General features: G+C 40.9%; 2 non-coding genes across 2 annotated transcripts; one reads left to right on the top strand and one right to left on the bottom strand.

Moving 5' to 3' along the window:
* The first annotated feature begins 1,809 nt into the window (after positions 1–1,809).
* On the top strand, positions 1,810–1,900 carry trnar-ucu (transfer RNA arginine (anticodon UCU)). The gene is given in 2 exon segments: positions 1,810–1,846; positions 1,865–1,900. It is a non-coding gene; the product is annotated as a tRNA-Arg (tRNA).
* A 17,090-nt stretch (positions 1,901–18,990) lies between these two features.
* trnai-aau (transfer RNA isoleucine (anticodon AAU)) lies at positions 18,991–19,064 on the bottom strand. The gene has a single exon. It is a non-coding gene; the product is annotated as a tRNA-Ile (tRNA).
* Between the last annotated feature and the right edge of the window lie 1,127 nt (positions 19,065–20,191).

Below are 20,191 nucleotides of genomic sequence, written 5' to 3' on the forward strand. Positions count from 1 at the left end.
GAACAATAAGTTATGAGTGTAACATTCAATCCCTGGACCCTTATGTAACATTATATACTGTGCAAATATATACAAATAGGTCAAATAAAAAACAGCACTTATTTGTTCAATACATGGCAAAAAGGTGCTAAAATGATTTACCAAGAAAAGAACACAAAAACTTGTGAGCTAAAACATATTTTTTTAACAATCAATAACAAACAATAAATAACATTAACGATTAGTATTATTTTTACTAAAAAGAAAATCATATTTGTTTTAGTTAATATGATTAATGTATATAAAAAGTATTTACTTTGAAAAACCACACTATTAAATGAAAATACATTTTAACACTATAACAAGGTAATATAGTACAAATATAACTGAAGAAACAGTAACAGCTAAACACTCAAAGATAGAGGAGGAGCAACCTCCTCTGCCTCTGTGGACCAGCCTCCTCTGATGTATGGTAACCCTAAACTAGCTATCACCATTCATCAAATTGTCAGTGTCATAGCAGAAATAAAATCCAGCACAGCAAGAGTATTTCAATGGTCAACTTACTGCGCACTGTCTGGTCCTGAGACTGACCTGCAGTGCGCATTGGAGAGCAGAGCGCAGCAGCAGGTGTGTTTGATCCAGAACTGCTCTCTCGCACCTCTATGCACCAGCCTCCTCTGGTATGTAGGTAGGTAGCAGTGGCCACACTGAACACAGGGCCCGATCTGTAATCAATGTATACCAGTGATGGCACCAGTGACTTTTCTAGTCTTAAACCCCCCCCACCAAGAATTGGGTCTGAGTTCATGGTCATTGTGCTTGTACATTAGTGTATGCGTACAGTTACAATTTACAGTATCCTTGTATGTGCTCGCTTTGCTTTGTGGAATGATGTTCGTTGCTTTATTGTTGTGTGTTTCAGATGATCATTTTATCATTTTCAGAGTTAACATAACTATAGATTCAGCAATAATTTGGTGTTCATATGTGTGTAGTGTTATCGCTATTCAATATAGTGTGCCCAGTGTGCATAATGAGAAACATGTTCAGCTCATCTGCTCTGATGTTATGGATATCAAAAATGTCAACCCTCCACAGACACACACACACAGAGACACAGACACAGACGCACTAATAGGGACAAATTTTACTCCCTCAATAAACAGGCGGACAAGGAATAATCAGGACCTGATTTAACTGAAATAATACCAAAAAAGTTTATTGAGCTACAACGAAGCGCTCCGGAGATGGTCACTGGGCAAGACACATCTAAAGTTTTTCTAAAGAACTTGCTATCATATACAAGAGGACTCCCTTTGGTTTCTGGGCAACTAGATGATGGTAATGAGGTACCTCAAACTTTAACACACACGTCTCCTGTGTCTTACATTATGTTCTTTCTATGTCCTTGGATGAAAATGTTTTTCTAAAAATCACCTGCACAGAACTACTGTACCTGTCCTCTCCGGAGCCATACACAAAGCTTAAATTCATATATGGGTTACACAATCTTGCTGCAACAATGGTGGGAATATAATATATTTGGCACTCAGACAGGGCACTGTCCCACATCACACACAGAGACACACACACACAAGCACAGACACACACAGACAGCCAGACAGACACAGACAGTGTGCTTGACAAATACTTCCCCTCACAGTCAAGTCAACATGAGCCGCATTATCTAAAAGAAGAACCCATCATTTCCTTTTGTGTCAATATCAGCGAGACAGGGATTAAAAAACACATCTGAAAATGCTACTTCTACAAGCACGCTGAGATGCCCCGTCATCAGTAGGCGTGCAGAACAGTATGGTGACAAGTGGCTCTGTGGCGCAATGGATAGCGCGTTGGACTTCTAGTGAAAAGGGCAGTGGTCATTCAAAGGTTGTGGGTTCGAGTCCCACCAGAGTCAGTGCTCACTTCATGAAACTTAGAGCTTGCTGGGCTTCCTCGTGACAGCCAGAGGTATCTTGCAGTCAAGTGCCTCGCTGATGCCTTCACTTCTTACTTTTCTGGAATGCCAACTTTGTCCCAAATCCTTGCTTGACTATCAAGACCTCATACGCTGCTTCTTTTCCTAGCCACTGTCACTGTACCAGTCCCCCTCCGTGTCAGTTGCATCTCCGGGAACAGCTGGATCAGGTGGCCTTGTACTTAAGGCCATGGACTACTAAGCCGTTGTATTTTGCACCCGTGGCTTTCTATCCCACCATCGTTGTGGGCATTCCTTGTTTGACATTTCTTGACGACTGACGCCGTGTACGTCCAATGGACAGTTCCAAGATTCGCAAGACAGAGCTACTTGTGCATTATTGCCCGCTTAACCTGGCTGCCTCTCGAGTGAGCAAAGCCATTTTACCAAATAGAAGAACCCATCATTTCCATCCGTCTCAAAATCAGCGAGACAGGGATTTAAAAAACACAACTGTAAATGCTACTTGTCAAATCACGCTGAGACGCCCGGTCATCTGCAGGCATGCAGAAGAGTATCTTCGTCGTACAGTTTTGTGGTTCTGTGCCACAATGGATAGTGTGCTGGACTTCTAGTGACACACACACACACACACACACACACACACACAGACACTACAATTCAATATTCAATGTGCAAACAAGTTTAGCCAGAAGAAACAGAACTCTTTCAATCAATAAATCATGAATATACATTACAAATCGATTCAGAATATGCATAATACAATGTAAAAGCCAGACACAGGGATGGAGAGAATCTCTGGTTCCGTTGGTGTCCGGGCTTTATTGTGGTTCACAGGGTAAACGGGACAAAATACAAGGGGTAAAAACAACCAAAACGAAACATCCACACAAAACAGGGTGCTCCGGGCAGTCAGGGTTGGGAGTGTCAGTCCTCCTTCTCAGCGGGTTAGCTGCCTCCATCTGGGAAGGAGAGGGATTAAATAGAGAAGGCACAGCTGCCACTGACATCACAATCGCCTCGGTGCTCATTGCCCGCAACCGTGAGTCCACAGCCTGTTAGCGAGGGAGCGACAACACAGCTGTGGCACATGAGCACCTCATCAGCAGACGTCAGCAGCAGCCGTGCCGTGACAGACAGCGGCCTGTCACATACAATTGTATATTTCCTGCGTTCCGTTCCTGCACTCTCTCATTCACCCATTCTAGCTGAGGCAGCCAGTGAGCCCACACACGTGCTATCCCTTCCTCTTCCTCTCACTTCACTGCTATATCAGCGATGACATCATAGAAATCTCTCACCTGACAGCAATGACATTACAGAGCACATACATTATGTCTCTCGCCACACTGTCAGTGTTGACTTTCTCGCTCAGTATGCCAGCTCTCCCGGAAACACTGCAATACGTGGATGAGTTTGTACCATTTTTGGATGCTCTACCCTGCTGGGGCGGAGCTGTGATCCAGCTGAAAAGCAGGTCAGGCATGTGGGCACCTGGGCAGCGAAAGATGTATTCGTAATGAAGAGAAACCCAGGTCCAACCCTCCGGTCCAGCCACAGACAGCCACAGAAGTAGTATAGATGGCGGCATCACTTATTTTGACAGCTGGAAGTCCCGCCCTCCCTATGAACCTTTGAACGGGAACTCCTCTCTCCTTCCCAGCACCCCCCTTGGGTTACCATTTGACCCTCCCTTGTCAGCCATCTTGGATGATATCGGCTATTTTGGATGTCAGCCATCTTGGCTGATATCGGCCATTTGTAAGGTCATAGGTCATCTGGTAAGATGGTAGCCATTTTGTTAGGGTGACATCCATCATGGTGAGTGTCCAAGTGCACCTCACCCTGCTGGTGTGGAGATGTAACGTTTAATAGCGTAAACTGTGTTTTTAAGGTTATATTGTTTTCATGATACTGTGTTGGAAAATTAAGAAATAAGAAAATAAAAGTTTTATATATTTTAGGTTATAATGTTTTATGATACTGTTTAAGTAAATAAAAAGAATAAGAAAAGTTATATATATATATATAGGTTATATTGTTTTATGAAACTGTTTTGGTAAATTAAAAAATAAGAAACATTTTAAATATATATATATATATATATATATATATATATATATATATATATATAAGTTTATATAGAGAATAAGAAAATAGAAGTTTTAAATACATACATATATATATATATATATATATATATATATATATATATATATATATATATATATAAGATTATATTGTTTTATGATAATGTTTTAGTAAATAAAAAGAATAAGAAAAGTTATATATATATATTAGGTTATATTGTTTTATGAAACTGTTTTAGTAAATTAAAAAATAAGAAAAGTTTTAAATATATATATATATTTAAGGTTATATAGAGAATAAGATAATAAAAGTTTTATATTTTATTTTAGGTTAAAATGTTTTATGATTTGTTTTAGTAAATTAAAAAATAAGAAAAATAAAAGTTTTATATATATACAAGATTATATTGTATACATTTAAGAAAAATAAAAGTTGTAAATACACATATATATTTTATTTTAGATTATGTTTGATTATACTGTTTTAGTAAATTAAAAAATAAGAAAAATAAACGTTTTATATATATTTAAGGTTACAATGTTTTATGATACTGTTTTAGTAAATTAAAAAGAAATATGAATATTTACTCAGAGTGGGATTTGAACCCACATGTGTTTTTAGTTTATATGTTTTATGATTAGGCTTAGGATGATACTGTGTTTGCAAAATAAAAAGGTAAGAAAAAATCAATTAAGAAATGTATAGACTTACATATATTGCATGTCATTACATATATATTTAAGCAAACACAGATAAACACACATACCTATATCTCTTTAGTTTATATTTATCAATAGACAATAGAGAACAACAGTGAAATGTATAGAATTATATCTGTACATTTTGACCAGCACTGTACTTATTATATTTGTTACATTAGTGAATGCTCAAACGTAGCCTTAACATGTATCATATTTAAGAATATACTGCATTTCATTCCATTACACACACACACACACACACACAAACATATATATATATCTTGTTAGGTTTTATTTATCAATAGACACTAAAGACATGCACACCACTTTTCTTAGAGAGACACAGTGAAGCACTATTTGTGAATACTCATATGTAATAAATAATATATGTATATATGATTTGTTTGTGCTTTAATGTATAGAATTAATAAAATACACACACACACACACACACACACACAATGGTGACTTTTATTGTGACAAACAAGCATTTTACAACATGGAACATAGTCAGAAGTAGAAAAAGATACTCCATGAAATGTTTTATAGATACTTGTAATCATTAATTTCTTGTTCACAACACCAACATTGGACAGAAAGAAACACTGACCTGTACAGAGTAATGTCATTTCCAGCATATTCCATATATATTCTATTCAGTCTTTCACTCTTGGCTTCTTTTTCAAAGTTATACCAGGTTCTGGTGACAAAGTACATCAGGTATCTATTGTAAATAAAGTGAGAAACACTTAAGTTTCTATTCCTTTGGAAATACCTTATTTTTCAAACCTACAAATACATGGTGACAACTGCAAGCATGACACACATACAAAACACAGAAGTAGGGACCACATTGCAAGGATATAATAAGCACAAATAGTATTTTACTGCAAATTTTAAGTTTTGTAAAATTATTTATATAACTTCTAGGAGTAATCTGCAAACTACATAGTGAAAATGCAATCAGTCTTCAGGAAACACACACAGCAGACTGAAATAAGCACAACGTCATATTTATATGAACCAAAACTGCATTCTACTAAACCCTGAAACTCTGAAAAATCACTACAAACTCTGTGTTTTGTAAAATGGCTTATTTCACAGACACAGAAACAAATAGGCTCACCCTCAACATATTCCAACACTTGTTATGATGTAAACTTAAAGGTTTACCAGTAGTACAGGGGTATTATTAATCTATTCATGCAACTTTTAGACACTTGTCTAATACAGAGCTAACAACTGCATTGATAGCGGGTAGCAGGGCTTTGACAATGCTGTGCGGTGGGGTTTAAAATGACTTTGTAGGCCAGGGCTTCAAAACCTTACCCCATTTTAACATTTTCAAATTAGCCTCCAACCCCTAAAATACTAAGACATGTTTTTTTGTATCATATGTATCATGTTGTATTACTATGTACATTAATGTGGTTTATAATTTTGATTTAATTTGACATAATTTTATCATATTTTTAATTATAAATTCATATATATAAATAACAAATACTATATAATAATAGTCATAATAATGCAAAAACATATTAAGCAATCATATTTTTACTTACAAAATAATATATATAAAATAACAATATCGAGCGTGGTATTGACGGTATGGAGAGACCCCGTTCCTCCTCCTCCCATCCCCGCTGCTGTGCCACGTGTGGCCACCGCATGCTACCGGCTTGGAGTGGTGACGTGATCTGCCCCCTCTGTCAGGGACCGGACCCGCGGGGTCCTAGTCACGTCCTGAAAGACAGGGGGCGAGATGCTGCACCAAGATGGACCAGATCTGTGCCCTACTGGCTGCTCAAGGTTTATTTAGCCGCCCTCTCCTCATGTCATGTCAGGATTGATGGCGAGCCTCCGGACCCTCATTTTTTAGCAGCGCAGTTTCTGAAAGGTGCACGTAGGCAGAGGCCTACCCACGCTCCTTCTTTGCCCGCATGGCGCCTTAATGTAGTGCTGGACACGCTTTCTAAGGCCCCATTTGAGCCCTTGCAGTCATATGACTTAAGGTTTGCGTCACTGAAGACGGCATTTTTGCTGGCAATCACGTCAGCGAGTCACATGCCCTGTCTGTTCACCCTGTGTGTGTCCGTTTTGCAGGAGATGGTTCCAGGGTTACACTTTGACCTAATCCTGCATTCCTCCCGAAGGTGCTGTCTCCTTTCCATATCAACAGGCCTATTGAGTTGATGGCTTTCCATCCTCCACCCTTCTCTTCGGAGGAGGAGAGTAGGCTACACCTGTTGACCTGCTGCGGGCTCTCAGGTGCTATTTGAAGCGCACCAAGGACATTCGATGTTCGGACCAATTGTTTGTGGCCGGGCGCTTTCAAAGCTGCGCCTCTCGCACTGGATTGTGGACACCATTACCACGACTTATGAGTCAACTGGAGCCCCAGTGCCTGAACACCTGGTGGCCTACTCGACTCAAGGTGTAGCCACGTCGTGGGCCCTTTTTCCAAGGCGCCCCACTGGCAGACATCTGTGCGGCTGCGAGTTGGGTCTTGCCACACACCTTTGTTCGGTTGTACAGGCTGGACGTGACGGGCCCAGTTCCTTCTATTGGGAATCCGGTGTTGGCTTCAGCTGAGTCGCAGTAGCCTGTTAGGCACTGGCTCCTGGCTTTTCTATCCCTGTCTGCCCCTGTTGAGCATGCTTGGGAAAAGCAATGCAGAACCGTTATCCCTTCCTACCGGACTGTGACTTGTATACAGTTCATTCTATAGGTGGGAGTGCATGTGTTTTTTACACGTGTACCCCGCCATTGTACATAGTTCCCTAGCTATACTAGCTGTGCTGAGGGCCGCTGCTGCTGTATTCAGCAGTAGGCTTTGAGTTTGCTCTTGTGCCCCGCTGTGTATATAGTTCATTTATTGACATCATTAGAGCATCTGTTGCCGCTAGCTTCCGCAGTGGGTATCCTGCTCCTGTGTCATGTGTGTGGTGCATGAACTGGCTCCTGCGCCCCGCAGTGTATATAGTTCTTTAGAATATACAGTTGAGCTTGTCCGCTCCTTATTAAGTTTAGAATGGACAACTGCTCCTGTTGTTAGCGAGGGCACTCGTGCTTCGCTATGTATATAGTTCCTTTGCCAGCAGTCTGTGGCCCCGCCCTAGCTATGCTAGTGCTGAGGCCACTGCTGCGGTGTCCAGCGGAAGGCACTTGAGTTGGTTCTTGTTGGTCCACTGTGTATATAGTTCCATTATTCGTAATTGAACTATCCAGCAGTGGCTATCTAGTCTGGATAGGCCGCTGTATGTTGAGCACGGGCTCAACGGACTGCGACCTGTGCTTATATGGTGTGGTCTGGGTATTGGCCCTGCTCCTAGCCCTGCTAGTAGAGCAGGAGACTGCTATTACTAGGCTTCATGGTAGGCACAAGGTCTTGTTGCCTGTGGATACACCATTGCTTATTTCTTCCCAGTTCAGCGTGACTGTGGTCTTCGCGTCTGAGCAGCCCAGATGTGGCCCAAGGGGCCCCTGTGGTTCTATCATAGAGTTGGTACGGCTCCTAGTAGGTTCGCCTCGGGGCAGGCTCTCTTACCAGCTCGCTGCCTCCTCCCTTGCGACGGTTTGGTTATACTGTAACACCTCCCCCTTGGGCAGTGCTTCTGACTCGAAAGATAACGATAGGTTGCGTATGAAACCCCGGTTATCTGAGAAAACAAGCACTGCCCAAGGGTTGCAAGCTCGCGCAGGAGTTCAAGCTCCCGGCAAAAAGAGGAAGTCCTTGTGCAGACGTCACCTTTTATACAAACAGGAAGTGGAAGGGTCCTGTTTGAGTGACGGGCACAAGGGCCAATGGCAGCTTTGATAGACAAAAGTCTTCGATGCGTTCCAGCGATGCACGCTGAAAACCCCTCCCCCTTGGGCAGTCCTTCTTTTCTCAGTTAACCGGGGTTGCATATGCAACCTATCGTTCTTTGTCTATGGTTAAATCCCTCTCACTTTGTAACTTTTACTAGTAAGTCAAATTGAGATTTTAAAAGTTGGTACATGTGAGTCAGAGCCAAGAAGGTTGAATTCAGACTGTAGGTTGTTTATGTACATGGGTAAATTACTTTTGCTAGCCTAGTATAGAACTATATACCAATGCTTTATTGTCCTTCAGGCTAAATCATTTTGTATACCAAACAATGGTGAGTGACATATTCTGAGTAATGTACTTAAACTAGTGCTAATCATGCTCTGAAACCAACCCATAGAGAACAAGGTGAAAACTGGAATTAATGGCAAAGCACAGCCATAAACAGTCAACATAATCAAGCCCAGTTAGAAATATAGATGTCTAATTATTTTGAGCACTAATCTTACATTTCATAAAGAAAAGCATTTAATTCTTAGCAATTGTTAGGTGTATGCTGTACGTATTCCAGTTAGTTCACTGTAATGACAGAAATGAGAAGTTCATTTCTTTAGCACACTCACGGAAAACCATTTATTTTTAAACAGTTACTAGATAGCCAGTTTAGGCCTTCATCTTAGTTATTTCTAATAGCAAGAGTGCTTAAAATTATTAATTGAATTATATATCTTTGTTCCCCCTTTTTCTTACTGCTCTCATAAAATAACATTTTATTCAAGCAATAACAGGGTAGCCTAAATATACAACATATCTTAAAGTACAAGGCATCTGAAAGCTGTGTATGGTCTCAATGCATTTGATGCGGAGGATTAATTCAACTGAAAATGGTCAAAACTGTGGACTTTTATTGAATGTTACATTTGACAGTGTTCTCTCTTAAGGACCTGTTGCCTGTGGGACGTTGCTGCTTTGGTTGTGTCCAGTGCCATTTCAGATAAGAGAGGCTCTGCAGGACAAGCAGGACAGAAACCCGTCTCACAGACACTCTGCCTGCTCTGCATCTCCATTTCCCCTCTCCACCGCACACAGCTGAACGTTATTCTGAATCTTACACAGAGCGCTCAGCTTCTGACACTGATGGCAACATGGGGCCTGGCTCCGAGCCTGAGGAAAACCATGAGGTAATTCAAACTTATTTAATTTCTATACTGTGAAATGTCAGATTGAAAGTGGTTTCTGTTCTTAATGTTTGTATTGTTTATGTATTTCATGTATTTTTGTACAGTTTTGTGTTGACGAGTCCTACATCAACATGAATGTGAATTTCAATGTGAAGAGCACGTGTCATGCTCTGTAATGCAAGGGAGCAATGAGGGGCTGTAGAGACACTCATAAGAGTAGCAGGAGCACTTTTTTATGAACTACTAATTTGTTATATTTTAATAGAATATGAAATGTAGTAGAAAGTTGTATCAGATCAGACCACTGGACAGAAACACCCCACCAAGACTGAGTTTTCATGTTTCTGCACATGTCACCTACAAACTGTTGACAGAGTGGATGAGGGTCTACAGCAGAGGTTCCCCATCCTGAGGTTGTGACAAAGTCAGGGTGAGTTTTGTTTAATATGTTTTTAAATTATTATTATTATTATTATTATTATTATTATTAAATTATTATATTGTTATTTTAAATATATTATTCTGTAAGTAAAAATATGATTGCTTAATATGTTTTTGCATTATTATTACTATTATTATATAGTATTTGTTATTTATATATATGAATTTGTAATTAAAAATATGATAAAATTATGTCAAATTAAATCAAAATTATAAACCACATTAATGTACATAGTATAACAACATGATACATATGATACAAAAAACATGTCTTAGTATTTTAGGGGTTGGAGGCTAATTTGAAAATGTTACAATGGGGTAAGGTTTTAAAGCCCTGGCCTACAAAGTCATTTTAAACCCCACCGCACAGCATTGTCAAAGCCCTGCTACCCGCTATCAATGCAGTTGTTAGCTCTGTATTAGACAAGTGTCTAAAAGTTGCATGAATAGATTAATAATACCCCTGTACTACTGGTAAACCTTTAAGTTTACATCATAATTTTTGTAAGTGTTGGAATATGTTGAGGGTGAGCCTATTTGTTTCTGTGTCTGTGAAATAAGCCATTTTACAAAACATAGAGTTTGTAGTGATTTTTCAGAGTTTCAGGGTTTAGTAGAATGCAGTTTTGGTTCATATAAATATGACGTTGTGCTTATTTCAGTCTGCTGTGTGTGTTTCCTGAAGACTGACTGCATTTTCACTATGTAGTTTGCAGATTACTCCTAGAAGTTACATAAATAATTTTACAAAACTTAAAATTTGCAGTAAAATACCATTTGTGCTTATTATATCCTTGCAGTGTGGTCCCTATTTCTGTGTTTTGTATGTGTGTCATGCTTGCAGTTGTCACCATGTATTTGTAGGTTTGAAAAATAAGGTATTTCCAAAGGAATAGAAACTTAAGTGTTTCTCACTTTATTTACAATAGATACCTGATGTACTTTGTCGCTAGAACCTGGTATAACTTTGAAAAAGAAGCCAAGAGTGAAAGACTGAATAGAATATATATGGAATATGCTGGAAATGACATTACTCCGTACAGGTCAGTGTTTGTTTCTGTCCAATGTTGGTGTTGTGAACCAGAAATTAATGATTACAAGTATCTATACAACATTTCATGGAGTATCTTTTTCTACTTCTGACTATGTTCCATGTTGTAAAATGCTTGTTTGCCACAATAAAAGTCACCATTGTGTGTGTGTGTGTGTGTATTTTATTAATTCTATACATTTGAGCACAAACAAATCATAATACATATATTATTTATTACATATGAGTATTCACAAATAGTGCTTCACTGTGTCTCTCTAAGAAAAGTGGTGTGCATGTCTTTAGTGTCTATTGATAAATAAAACCTAACAAGATATATATATGTTTGTGTGTGTGTGTGTGTGTAATGGAATGAAATGCAGTATATTCTTAAATATGATACATGTTAAGGCTACGTTTGAGCATTCACTAATGTAACAAATATAATAAGTACAGTGCTGGTCAAAATGAACAGATATAATTCTATATATTTCACTGTTGTTCTCTATTGTCTATTGATAAATATAAACTAAAGAGATATAGGTATGTGTGTTTATCTGTGTTTGCTTAAATATATATGTAATGACATGCAATATATGTAAGTCTATACATTTCTTAATCAATTTTTTCTTACCTTTTTATTTTGCAAACACAGTATCATCCTAACCCTAATCATAAAACATATAAACTAAAAACACATGTGGGTTCAAATCCCACTCTGGGTAAATATTAATTTTTCTTTTTAATTTACTAAAACAGTATCATAAAACAGTGTAACCTTAAATATATATAAAACGTTTATTTTTCTTATTTTTTAATTTACTAAAACAGTATAATCAAACATAATCTAAAATGAAATATATATGTGTATTTACAACTTTTATTTTTCTCAAATGTATACAATATAACCTTGTATATATATATATATATATATATATATATATATATATATATATATATATACACTCACCTAAAGGATTATTAGGAACACCTGTTCAATTTCTCATTAATGCAATTATCTAACCAACCAATCACATGGCAGTTGCTTCAATGCATTTAGGGGTGTGGTCCTGGTCAAGACAATCTCCTGAACTCCAAACTGAATGTCTGAATGGGAAAGAAAGGTGATTTAAGCAATTTTGAGCGTGGCATGGTTGTTGGTGCCAGACGGGCCGGTCTGAGTATTTCACAATCTGCTCAGTTACTGGGATTTTCACGCACAACCATTTCTAGGGTTTACAAAGAATGGTGTGAAAAGGGAAAAACATCCAGTATGCGGCAGTCCTGTGGGGGCGAAAATGCCTAGTTGATGCTAGAGGTCAGAGGAGAATGGGCTGATTCAAGCTGATAGAAGAGCAACTTTGACTGAAATAACCACTCGTTACAACCGAGGTATGCAGCAAAGCATTTGTGAAGCCACAACACGTACAACCTTGAGGCGGATGGGCTACAACAGCAGAAGACCCCACCGGGTACCACTCATCTCCACTACAAATAGGAAAAAGAGGCTACAATTTGCACAAGCTCACCAAAATTGGACAGTTGAAGACTGGAAAAATGTTGCCTGGTCTGATGAGTCTCGATTTCTGTTGAGACATTCAGATGGTAGAGTCAGAATTTGGCGTAAACAGAATGAGAACATGGATCCATCATGCCTTGTTACCACTGTGCAGGCTGATGGTGGTGGTGTAATGGTGTGGGGGATGTTTTCTTGGCACACTTTAGGCCCCTTAGTGCCAATTGGGCATCATTTAAATGCCACGGCCTACCTGAGCATTGTTTCTGACCATGTCCATCCCTTTATGACCACCATGTACCCATCCTCTGATGGCTACTTCCAGCAGGATAATGCACCATGTCACAAAGGTCGAATCATTTCAAATTGGTTTCTTGAACATGACAATGAGTTCACTGTACTAAACTGGCCCCCACAGTCACCAGATCTCAACCCAATAGAGCATCTTTGGGATGTGGTGGAACGGGAGCTTCGTGCCCTGGATGTGCATCCCACAAATCTCCATCAACTGCAAGATGCTATCCTATCAATATGGGCCAACATTTCTAATGAATGCTTTCAGCACCTTGTTGAATCAATGCCACATAGAATTAAGGCAGTTCTGAAGGCGAAAGGGAGTCAAACACAGTATTAGTATGGTGTTCCTAATAATCCTTTAGGTGAGTGTATATACAACTTTTATTTTTCTTATTTTTTAATTTACTAAAACAAATCATAAAACATTATAACCTAAAATAAAATATAAAACTTTTCTTTTCTTATACTCTTTTTATTTACTAAAACAGTATCATAAAACAATATAACCTATTGATTATATATATATATCTGTATTTAAAACTTTTATTCTCTTTTTATTTACTAAAATAGTATCATAAAACAATATAACTTTAAATATATATATGTATTTAAAACTTTTCTTATTCTCTTTTTATTTACTTAAACAGTATCATAAAACAATATAACCTTAAAAACACAGTTTATGCTATTAAACATTACACCTCCACACCAGCAGTGTGAGGTGCCCTTGGACATTCACCATGATGGATGTCACCCTAACAAAATGGCTACCATCTTACCAGATGACCTATGACCTTACAAATGGCCGATATCAGTCAAAATGGCCGATATCATCCAAGATGGCTGACAAGGGAGGGTCAAATGGTAACCCAGGGGGGTGCTGGGAAGGAGAGAGGAGTTCCGGTTCAATGGTACATAAGGAGGGAGGGTCAAAGAGTAACCCAGGGGGGTGCTGGGAAGGAGAGAGGAGTTCCAGTTCAAAAGTACATAGGGAGGGCGGGACTTCCGGCTGTCAAAATAAGTGATGCTGCCATCTATACTACTCACAGACACAGTTAGCCACAGCCACGGCTTCTTCCAATTCTCGTCAGTGTTCCAGATTCGATGTTTTTTTTCTTCAGTGACGTTGTAAACACGCACGTGGGGAGCACATCAAAACCCAGTTTTGTGATTCAGTTACAGAAACAACTGACACAGCGGAGCAGTAGGGGTTGTAACATTTTTTGGTCCAAGGTCTGGACCACAGCGACTGAGTGGTCCGGACCTCGGCACTGTGGTCCACGGAGTGGTCCCGATCACGTAACGCAAATTGGGATGGGTTTTTGTTTAGTTTTTTTGGACACACCGTATAAAACCCATTTACTGTCAAATATATTATCGACATATCCAAACTACAAACATAATGATCATAAATGTACAATATTAATAGTATAATTCTCATTTGTAACATAGCCGATAGCTGATTTCTTTTTTAATCTTATCTATCAGACAATTTGTAGGAAGCTGTGCTAACGTTACTCTGAAAAATGCGCTTACATTGAGCAACTTTGTCATTCTGAATGAAATTATTCAAGTTATCAATTTTTCCTCATCATGACTGAAGAGAAAAGATAGCTTATTTAGAATCTTATCTTTAATTTAATGTCAGCCTATTTACATGTCCTCTGTTTGCGCTCTGCCAAGAAATGTTTTATCAACTTTTTTGGTTAAACCATATCTTCCTTATTTTATCACTGTGAGATCTAGCAACATTAAAAACAAAAGCATAGGTTGTTTTGTTTATGTATGGTTAACATTGTAATAGTTGGTATTTTAAAGAGAGATTATAAGAGATGTATTAACGTATTGATCATCTGATGCCCTTTGTCTTTTCTTGAAGGATAATGTCATTATGAAGAAGATAAAACTTTTTTTTTTTAAACACCTCCCCCCAGCAGGATTTGGGTCGCCTCCGCACTGTTTCTGCTGAAACAAAAAAACAAGTGTCAATCTCTGCAGGAATCTACTCCGGCTCCCCCTTCTGGTGATGAAGAGGAACCCGAGTCCAAGATGCTTCCAACCAGCCCTCAGGCGCTCCCTTCGGCTGTAGGTCACGCTCCAGGGGGCCGGGGGAGTTAAGAGGGTGTCACTGGACGGGGACGACAAACGCCTCCAGTGACAGACGGACGCACACAGAGAGAGAAAGAGACAGAGAGAGAGAGTTGCACTTCCTCCTGCAATGCAATAAATATGCCCAAAATAAGGGACACATTCCTTAACAAAATAATGAATGCCACCCTACCTTTGACAAAACTGAGAAAAAATAAAAATGGTCAGTCCTCCTGGAGGAGGGACACACAGCCTCCCTGGCTGCCCAATATGTCACCGCCTGCCACAGCCTGAGGGGCACAGTGACACATGAGCACCAGCTGTAAATAAAATGTAAATACTCATTTGCATGTCATTGTATTTCCAAAAAGGAATCTGTAAACACTAAACCTATTTTCTTTAGTTCTATGTATTAAAGATCATTTTTAGTTTATTACATTTTGTTTTTCTGTACTTTTATACATCTTATTGTGATTTTGGCAGGACGCTGTCTGTCACGGCATGGCTGCTGCTGACGCACACTAATTAGGTGCTCATGTGTTGCAGCCGTGTTGTCCGCTGCTTCGCAGACAGCTTGTGAGCTCACGGCTGCAGGCAATGATCACTGAGGCGACTGTGACGTCATTGGCAGGTGTGCTTCATCTATTTAATCCCTCTCCTTCCCCGAGGGAGACTTTATTGTGACTGCCCGGAGCACCCTGTTTGTGTGGATGTTTTGTGTGCTGGTTTTGCCTTGTTTTCCCCTTTTTGTGTTTTTTTCTGTTGGACTATTGTGAACCCCAATAAAGCTCGGACACCGCCGGAACCCGAGACTCTCTCCGTTTATTGTGTCCGGCATTTACATTTGGTGGCCAATGTGGGGAAGCTTTGTGACATACTTACCCTGAACTCTGTACCCGGAAGGACAGCTATGGAGGCGTCTCCAGTGGAACAGTTGTTGGCCCCAGTGGTGAAGCTGCAGGCTCAAAAACAACAAACTCTCGAGACGCTTGTCCAGCAACTTCAAGTACCAGCTCCTGCACCTAACCCTGCTGTTTACCGCAGCAAACCCGGCTTGGGCAGGTCTGCAGATTCCAAAGATGGGACCGGAGGACGACCCAGAGGCTCTGAATTTCTGTCCAATATTAAAGATCCTAGGCTCTCATTGTCTGATTTGGCTGGGGCACAATTGGGACATGTCTCTGGGGACCGATCACCATTAGTGACTGCAGGTGATGAGAGGGGCAGGGACAGCCTTCCCTCTGACTCCAGTCGTGTAGCAGCCAACAGTACCCTGTTGGACCCAGGGGAAGGAACGAGTTCTGGGACTCACCTCCTCTCTCCTTCTTCCAGTGGAAGGCCCGACACTGGATCCCGCCTTCAACCGGGTTTCCGATTTCGCTATGGACCAGACACAGGATGATGCCCTGGGACATATATATGACCAGGTCAGAGTTGTTGATGGTTGCATAGTGAATACACAGAGGGCACTTTGTGTTTCTTTCCAAACCAGCAGCCAAACCGATCATGCTGGATGATGTTGCAGACAGAATAACGTTCACCACGGTGCCTCCACACTCTTTCACGAATACCAATCGAGCTGCACGGTGCTGGGCTGTGAGCACAGGTCCCACTAGAGGATGACGGGCCCTCGTGCCACCCTCATAGAGTCTGTTTCTGACAGTTTAGTCAGAAACATGCACACCAGTAGACTGCTGGAGGTCATTTTGGAGGGCTCAGGCAATGCTCCTCCTGTTCCTCCTCGCACAAAAAAGCAGATACTGGTCCTTCTGGTTCTTCTGATAGCACGGATGAATGTGCCATACTGGAGGAGCTGGACTACCTGTGCAACCTGAATGGGCTGCAGGGAGCACCTCATAATTCCAGTAGTGACAAGGACACTAGCAAAAGGCAAAACTAGAGAAGAATCAGTCAGGAAGGATAAGGAGAGAGCAATCGTCTGTGGCCACCACCTGCAAAACCATTCCCTTTTTGGGGTTGTCTTGCTGTTGCCTATCTCCGGTGCACCTGCTGTCACTTTCATTTGCACCAAAACAAGAGACAGTGATTCACAACCGCTTAGGCTTCCTAACTGTACAGATTAATATGCCTGAACTGTAACTGACTTGGTATTATGCTGTGATGATTACTTGTTCCCTTATTTTTTTGAGAGGTGTATTATAGAAGATAGCCTTGAGAATGCGGCCACAGAATTGCGGGAATCCGTGACTTTCAACACTTATGCAACCGAGTCGAGGTGACCAACAGCTCAATGTCTGGTTGGCACCATGGCTTAGATGTGCCATTCATGAAACTTGCGTTGATTCTTGAAGCCACTGGCATTGCTTCCCTCTCCAAGTCTGTGTAATAAGGAATTGGCAGGAGCCCACGAGTTGAAACTATCAGAGGACAGAATGCAAATGAAGTGTTCTGAGAAAAGCAAAGCGGCGAAAGGACATTTTCCCGTGTGCATGTAGATGGCCGACTTTGACACGGCTTGATGAAGTCTTGTGGATCCTACCACTGCTTAAGTGCACTACTACGCTTGCCTTCAGGGAGTTTCATGTCAAACATTCAAAAAACAGGACTCGAACTAGACGGATGAGCACCTACGATCGGTCTTGGCCGATGTGGGGATCGAACCCAAGACCTTGGCGTTATTAGCACCACGCGCTAACCGGCCATCAAAAGGAGTCTCTCTGCCAGGCATTTCCTCATGTTTATGTAATTTGGCTGCAAAATGCATTACACACAAGTGTGAAAAGAACACTTTTGCAATTCCTAGCATTGGTGATGCTATAAATCAATCTGTCAGTAGTGGGATTTGAACCCACGCCTCCATCAGGAGACCAGAAAACCCTTCTACACTCTTCAAGGGAACAACACCTTAAGTCTGGCAAATTAGACCACTCGGCCATTCTGAGAGGATGTATACGTCCACCGCGAGATTATATACTGATCAAGAAAACTGCGGGAACACTTAAATCACACATCGGATCTCCGTGATCAAAATCTAGGAAACCTCAAGATCTTCACCGTACATTGCATAATTCGTAACTCTCCCACCTCCATGCTTTTGAGACTGTACTGGGAGACACAGCAAACTTTCTTCAGACGGCACGTATGGATGTGCCATACTGGAGGAGCTGGACTACCTGTGCAACCTGAATGGGCTGCAGGGAGCACCTCATAATTCCAGTAGTGACAAGGACACTAGCAAAAGGCAAAACTAGAGAAGAATCAGTCAGGAAGGATAAGGAGAGAGCAATCGTCTGTGGCCACCACCTGCAAAACCATTCCCTTTTTGGGGTTGTCTTGCTGTTGCCTATCTCCGGTGCACCTGCTGTCACTTTCATTTGCACCAAAACAAGAGACAGTGATTCACAACCGCTTAGGCTTCCTAACTGTACAGATTAATATGCCTGAACTGTAACTGACTTGGTATTATGCTGTGATGATTACTTGTTCCCTTATTTTTTTGAGAGGTGTATTATAGAAGATAGCCTTGAGAATGCGGCCACAGAATTGCGGGAATCCGTGACTTCCAACACTTATGCAACCGAGTCGAGGTGACCAACAGCTCAATGTCTGGTTGGCACCAATGCTTAGATGTGCCATTCATGAAACTTGCGTTGATTCTTGAAGCCACTGGCATTGCTTCCCTCTCCAAGTCTGTGTAATAAGGAATTGGCAGGAGCCCACGAGTTGAAACTATCAGAGGACAGAATGCAAATGAAGTGTTCTGAGAAAAGCAAAGCGGCGAAAGGACATTTTCCCGTGTGCATGTAGATGGCCGACTTTGACAGTGCTTGATGAAGTCTTGTGGATCCTACCACTGCTTAAGTGCACTACTACGCTTGCCTTCAGGGAGTTTCATGTCAAACATTCAAAAAACAGGACTCGAACTAGACGGATGAGCACCTCCGATCGGTCTTGGCCGATGTGGGGATCGAACCCAAGACCTTGGCGTTATTAGCACCACGCTCTAACCAACTGAGCTAACCGGCCATCAAAAGCAGTCTCTCTGCCAGGCATTTCCTCATGTTTATGTAATTTGGCTGCAAAATGCATTACACACAAGTGTGAAAAGAACACTTTTGCAATTCCTAGCATTGGTGATGCTATAAATCAATCTGTCAGGAGTGGGATTTGAACCCACGCCTCCATCAGGAGACCAGAAAACCCTTCTACACTCTTCAAGGGAACAACACCTTAAGTCTGGCAAATTAGACCACTCGGCCATTCTGAGAGGATGTATACGTCCACCGGGAGATTATATACTGACCAAGAAAACTGCGGGAACTCTTAAATCACACATCGGATCTCCGTGATCGAAGTCTAGGAAACCTCAAGATCTTCACCGTACATTGCATAATTCGTAACTCTCCCACCTCCATGCTTTTGAGACTGTACTGGGAGACACAGCAAACTTTCTTCAGACGGCACGTATGGATGTGCCATACTGGAGGAGCTGGACTACCTGTGCAACCTGAATGGGCTGCAGGGAGCGCCTCATAATACTAGTAGTGACAAGGACACTAGCAAAAGGCAAAACTAGAGAAGAATCAGTCAGGAAGGATAAGGAGAGAGCAATCGTCTGTGGCCACCACCTGCAAAACCATTCCCTTTTTGGGGTTGTCTTGCTGTTGCCTCTCTCCGGTGCACCTGCTGTCACTTTAATTTGCACCAAAAAAGGAGAGAGTGATTCACCACCGCTTTGGATTCTTAACTGTACAGATTGATATGCCTGAAGTGTAATTGACTTGGTGTTATGCTGTGATGATTACGTGTTCCCTTATTTTTTTGAGAGGTGTATTATAGAAGATAGCCTTGAGAATGAGGCCACAGAATTGCGGGAATCCGTGACTTTCAACACTTATGCAACCGAGTCGAGGTGACCAACAGCTTAATGTCAGAAAATAAAAGAACACTTTTGCAATTCCTAGCATTGGTCATGCTATAAATCAGTCTGTCAGAAGTGGTATTTGAACCCACACCTCCATCAGGAGACCAGAAAACTCTTCTACACTCTTCGAGAAAACAACTGCATTTCCGTCCTTGCACTCTCTCATTAATCCAATCTTGCCCAGTCAGCGAGAGAAGCCATGTACATGCTTTGCCTTCCTCTCCCTCTC

Source organism: Amia ocellicauda, chromosome 12 (assembly GCF_036373705.1).
Source record: "Amia ocellicauda isolate fAmiCal2 chromosome 12, fAmiCal2.hap1, whole genome shotgun sequence".
Lineage (NCBI taxonomy): Eukaryota > Metazoa > Chordata > Actinopteri > Amiiformes > Amiidae > Amia > Amia ocellicauda.